This window comes from Microcaecilia unicolor, chromosome 6 (genome assembly GCF_901765095.1).
Source record: "Microcaecilia unicolor chromosome 6, aMicUni1.1, whole genome shotgun sequence".
NCBI classification, from domain to species: domain Eukaryota; kingdom Metazoa; phylum Chordata; class Amphibia; order Gymnophiona; family Siphonopidae; genus Microcaecilia; species Microcaecilia unicolor.
In genome coordinates this window covers 318,039,223-318,045,842 of record NC_044036.1, presented here as the reverse complement: position 1 = coordinate 318,045,842, position 6,620 = coordinate 318,039,223, and positions in this window count along the sequence as shown.

Below are 6,620 nucleotides of genomic sequence, written 5' to 3'. Positions count from 1 at the left end.
TAAAGCTGTCCTTTATTTCATCAAGGAAGTTTGCCTCCCTAGCATGCCCTGATGTTACATTAACCCAGTCTATATGGGGGTAATTAAAATCAAAAACTCTCCAGCAATTCTACAATATGGATCAGGTGTTTGTGGGTAATTGTGGCAGGCAACAATGAAAAAAGTGGAGAAAAAAAGACCTCAGTGCTATCGGAGACACCTCATTTTTAAAGGACACGCCTTTTGTATAATGAGGGCACCACTTTAATCATGTCTTCAAAAAAAACTCCACCATATTCAATTCACAATAACTCTGCCACTGTACCCTTACAAGCACCTATAATAGAGACACTATATTAAATTAAAAGTAACCCAAAATTGTTACATATCTTGGATGATGATTCTTCCGCGGACTTTTGTAGTCTCCAAATCCAGTTATGTTATTCTACAAAGTCCCATAAAGTCCCAACAGGAGAACCCTGTTTCGCTAAAAAAATAGCTGCTTCAGGGGAATTTCTTGATTCCGCCATTTTTGTACCAGGGAGACACGGAGACCATATGATGTTTAAACCACTTGGATGTGTCTAAATCAAGAAATTCCCCTGAAGCAGCTATTTTTTAGCGAAAAAGGGTACGTTGGTAGTACACCCCTATAACCGTCCTTTTCCCCTTAACACTTGGAATCTCGATCCAAAATTATACATATTCAGCAACCAATCTCCTGGAAAATGATTATTTTTGGTTCTCTGGCATTGGACACCTCTCTGGATAAACATGACTCTAAATTGCTCAACATTTTATTAGCAGTTGCTGTAAAATCTGTACTATCCAATTGGAAAGATAACTCTCTTCTAAATATTCATTTCTGGTGGCAATCTGTATTGCAACTTCATCAATTTGAAGTCTCAGTAATAGATAAGATCTTTCTCCATTGACACTTAAAGTATGGTCTAATTTGGACTCCTATATGTCCAATACTTGAATACTTACTTAACAGCATTGATATATGTTTCTGATATTTTCTAGACACTGTACTTGAAAGGTGATGACTTTCTTTATTTTCACATCCAGCAGTTCACCTGACAGTGTTTTTTCTTTGTTCTGCTTGGTCTCATTGAATTCTTTGAGTATTTTGTTGTACACATTTTTTTTTTGTACTTTGTACTTTTCAAAGTTAATAAAGATACTTGGACACAAAAGAAAAATGAAAATGTGTTTATCTGGGTACCTAGTGACAGAGGCTCATTTTCAAAGCGCATAGACTTACAAAGTTACATAGGTTACTATGAGAAGCATTTTTGATATGACATCTAAGTCCGACTTTGGATGTTTTGCACAAAACGTCCCAAATCCGAATAGGAAACAAGGTTATTTTCAAAAAAGAAAAACATCTTTTTTTTTTTTTTAATTCTGTTTTGAACAAGGTTTCGTGCTTTGGATGTTTTGGGTTTTTTGTCCATTTAAAAAAAAAAAAAAAAAACCCAAAAAACGAGTAAGTGCAAACAAGAGAGTCATGCCATTAGGACGTAGGAGGAGCCAGCATTTTTAGTAGACTGGTCCCCCCAGACATCCCAGGAGAGCAATGGGGCCTCAAATACCTGACTGCAGGGACAGGGAGCCTCAAAACAAAGCAACCATGTTCTCATTCTTTATTGTCGGTACCATTTTTATTTGATCCCACTTATATTTTTAAACATGCTGGCTTGTGCAGCATAGGAATGTACACACAGTAAGTATAATAACGGGATAGCTTTTCATAGGTAGAGTAGTAATTTGCTATAAATTGTAATGTGTGTCATTCGGAGGGGCTGGTTATAGGGACCCACAGAGAGGGGCACTGGAAATGTGGGAGGAGGGTTCCTGGAGTGGACTCACGGAAAGGGAGGAGGCTGCTGGACCCAAAAACAGAGCTGGTGAGAAGGAAAAAAGGCGCTGGGCCATTGGGGGGAGGGAAGGAAGAGAGAGGCGCTGGATCCATGGTACAGTAGGGCTGCAGGGAAGGGGAGAGAGGTACTGGACCTGCAGGGGAGGGAGGGGAAGAGACACAGGAGCAATGCCAAACATTGGAGAGGGTATATGGACACAGAGGGAAGATGCTGGACATCGAGAATAGGAATGCAGAAGGGAGATGCTGGATGTGGGGGGAGGGGCATAGGGACACAGAGGAGTGATGCTGGACATAGGTGGAGCGGATAGGCTTAGGGCTCTCTTTGGCCAGGGGGTAGATGTCCTAGTTGCACCCCCCTAACACCATCTCTAGCATGTGTGATCTTTATATTTTGCACCATATAGGAGGAAATGCATATCTTTCTATTTCTGTGGTGTAGCTTCTTGTGATTTTAGGTTAATATATGTTTTTCATTTTTGGTCAGCTAATATGTATTTGGCATTTGCGTTCTGTGTGTGTGTGACCGAGGTATTCTGTTAACATGAATTTTCTATGTAGCATTCTGTAGTAATTTGGCTTGTTCACTTTTCCTGATAGTGGAGGGCATATTTGTGAGGGGAGACAGGAATTTTGTTGACTCTTGTTCTGTATTGTTTGTGATTTATAAAACAACAGTTATACAGAATATAGTTTCTTTTTATACTTTAATAAAATTGTTTAAATATAAAATCAGAACGAGGCTTGTGCAGATGGGATCCGACAGAGCTCGCGGGGACAGATACAAATTTTGTCCCTTCATCATGCTCTATGGGGCACCCTAGAGGGCTCTTTTGTGCACTTCATGAAAATGTTCTCAGGTGCACATCTCGCCTTTGCTCCCTTATCTTGTCCCCTGAACCCCTCAAAACACACTGTCTTCCACTGAACCTCGTGCCTAATGGAGCAGAAAAATCCTCATAGTTGCAACTTAAGGCTCATGTAGCCAAATCACAGTCCTGGTTCTAGATGAACAGGAAATGCAAAAAAGAAGAAAGAAACTTCTGTGTCAAAAATAAAACAAAACTCACAAAACTGTTTCATTCTTCCTATATTTATTTAGAATGTTGTTTGGCTGGAAACTGAATCCAATTGGCTAGACTTACAAAGTTCCATAGGTTACTATGGAACTTTGTAAATCTAAGTACTTTGAAAATACTCCTCCATGCAACTTTGTAAGTCTAAGTGCTTTGGAAATACCACTCCATGTCAAACAGTCTGAGGTCAATATTCAAAGCAATTTAAGCAGCCAGAAATGGCTCCGGGCTAGTTAAATCACTTGTTCGGATCTAACTGGTCATATTCGGTGGCACTGATTTATATTTACTTACTAGTAAAAGAGGCCCGTTTCCGACAGATATGAAACAGGCGCTAGCAAGGTTCCACACCCCCTCCCTCTCCTCTGAGTTCCAGGCACCCCTCCCCTTCGAATTCCAGGAACCCCTGCCCCTTCCCCTTCAAGTTCCAGGACCCCCTGCCCCCTCCCCTTCGAGTTCCAGGACCCCTTCCCTCCCCTCCGAGTGCTATGCCCCCCTCTCCTCCGAGTTCCCGCCCCTCCCTCTCTCTCTCCCCTCCGAGTGCAAGCACGACCTGTCCTCCGGCAGCCCCTCACCTTCCTAAGTGCCAGCTGTAATTTAAAAATTCTTACCTCGGGGTCCAGTGTCAGCAGTGAAGGCGAGTGGCGCTTCAGACTGCCTTCCCATCTGTCTCAGCTCTGCCTCTGGTCCTGCCCTCATTTCCTGTTTCTGGAAGGGCTCATCTCCAACGTTCTGTAGCTGGCTGGTGCTGGCTTCCCTTTCCTCTCACTGATCCGCCCTCTGACGTCATCGCCAGGGCGGACCAATGGGAAGTGTGTTACGAACCCAGGCATCCAGACAGAGGTGCAAATTATTATATACAATATTATTTTACAGTTTGCATTTTTTTTTTTTAGGGGAAGTTGTTGGTGTGTCTGTGTGTGAATGATATATGCTTTTCCTGTTAATTAATGGTGTTCCTTTCTTTTTTATTATTTATTTTATTGTACACTGCTAACATCCTAACGGGCTAAGTGGTATATCAAATCTCTTCATAAACACTTAACCACATAGCACCGCTGAAAATGTCCAGTTAGCACCCAACTCAAAACCAGCTATTTTGGGGGCATTCAGGGGTGAATTCTGCACTTAATCAGCCATGTTAACTGCATAAATGGGATCGCAAAAAAGTCAGTCCTATCGTTATGCAGTTCTCCATAACCAATTAAGTACTGAATATCACACTTAACCGGCTGTGTTTTCACCGACTCCGTAAACCCAGAAATTCAATGCTGGAGCTCAGACATGGCCTGGCTCTGAATTTATGGGGATAACACGCCTGTGGTGATCAGAAAACCACTGATCGCCGCTGGCTGAATATCTTTTAAAGTTTAACATGATTAGCAGACAACCTACTTCAGACTCTACTCCCTCATATTCACCATAATCATATAAAACCATACTCCAGGAAGACAAATTCTCTCCCAGTACACACTTATCCCATATAGCTGGAATTCAGCCAGGACAGTCCAGACCAATTCTTCTAAAAAGGTATTCAGACAAATCACAGGAAGAACATGAACATCCCTTTCCCATACTGTAAGTTCATGATACAGTCACAGGACTCAGTTCACTGTGTTGAGTTTGAACTGGTTAATGTGGAATAATTCAGTGTTCTTTTTATCTAGCCATCAACAGGAGCAAGTCTTCTTAGGATCATGGCATGGAGTCATGCTCTGGACCCTCAAATAACATTCACCCAGTTGGCCACTGTTGGAGATAGGACGCTGGGCTCAAGGAATTTTCTTATGTTCTTATTTTTGTCTGTCTTCAGAAGAATTTAAGTGGATGTTTTTCCTTTCAGCCAACAGTTTCTGACGCCTCTCCACCATTTCCTGTCGCTTGTTTTCATACTTCTCATGTTCCTTTGCACGAATCTCCTCCACATCTGGAAAAAATTTACGCCTATCACAGGCAGAAAAAGAAGCCACCAAAACAAATTAACACATGGCTAAGGCTCCTCTTTAATTGTCCCTTCCTACACTGTCGTTTTGTGTTCAAGTACTAAAGTGTCTTCACCTCCTCCTCCCCATCACCTCTAGTTCCCCCCACTCATCCAAATTAACTCAGCTAGTCCCACCCACCCTCCTTTCTCAGGCTTTTCTTCTAGATTCCCGTCCCTCTAATAAATTTGTATGTGGCTATTTTTCTTTTTAACTCAAAAGACCATCTACGGTATTTGTCTGTACTTAAGAGCTACATAGTTCAATAGCTAGCTGGCTGAGATGCCATTGACAGGTTTTGAACACAGCCAAGTGTGAAGCAATTTGGTTTAGAAGCTCCTCCATAACTTATAAAATTCCCACTTCTGTCCAAGGGTCCCCTCTTTTCTTGCGTGGCACACTTTGCACTTAGAGCAGTCTCAGATGCCTCACTTTCTTTTAAGCTTTAAATTCTATCTGTAGTGAGGTTCCCGTTTTTCATATTCACAGAATATGAACTAAGGATTTCCTTTCCGTAAAGGATCTCAAAACTTGATTATTGCAGCACCCTTTATAATGGTCTTCCTAGGGTTCCTGGAGGAGCCTAGTGGTTAATGCAGTGGACTTTGATCCTTGTGATTCTGGGTAAGTCACTTAACCCTCCATTGACCCAGGTATATGTAGCTGCAAAAACCACAAAAAGGCATATATCTAGTCCCATTCCCTTTCAGCTCTTTCAGAGCACCACAGTTGACAGGTGCTCATAAATATGATTACATTTATCCATTTTTGGCAGCACAAGATTAGTTACTGGATTTAAATTAAGATTTTGGCCTTAGTCCATTGAGCACTGCACACAATCAGCAGACACATTTAGCAGACTACCTCATCCCCCTATCCCTCCTTGGACAGAACCTTAAGATTCCCACAAGCATCAAAAGTGTCCATTCCCTACTATGATCCTAGACATTACCTGTCATGCCACTTTTGTTGTCAGCATCTACTCTCTGCAAATCTCTTCCTTCTTATTTACAACAGAAAATTTGTTGGTTTTTTTTTCAAGTAGGCTTTCTCACATGTTACTCAAGAGACTCTTTCTGGGTGCCTGTGGTTGGAGTCCAGAGAGTGTGTGGGGGTCTTTTACTAAGTTGCACTGGCGTTTTTAGCATGCCTTAAAAATAGACACACGCTAAACGCTAAAGATGCCAATGTATTCCTATGGGCGTCTTTAGAATTTAGTGCGTGCCTACTTTTAATGTGCACTAAAAACGCCAGTGCACCTTTGGAAAAGACCCCCTGTGTTTGTTGATTCTTGGTGCCTTTTATATTTATCATACATACACACATTAAGCCTGCAAATAGGTGGGATACAAATGCAATAAATAAAATAAATATTACTTATGATGGGCTGTTTTATATTGTTTGTGCTATTTTATTGTAACTGAATAGTGTTTAAGCAAATTTTTACCAATAAATAATATTGATGTCCAATTATGCATTTTTTTACAAGATTGGGAGGGGAGGGTGATGGTCATGATTATCCAAATCGATGGGGGGGGGACTCAAAACTGAAGGTTCCTCTATATGCAAAATGCCCTTGCACCATTTCAGAAGGAGGGCACACACACAGACTTTCAACTGTAGCTCTATTAGTAAAGTACTGCTTTTGAAGGGTTCGGTAATCTCTAGCCACGCTTTACTAGAAAACATTTTACATGG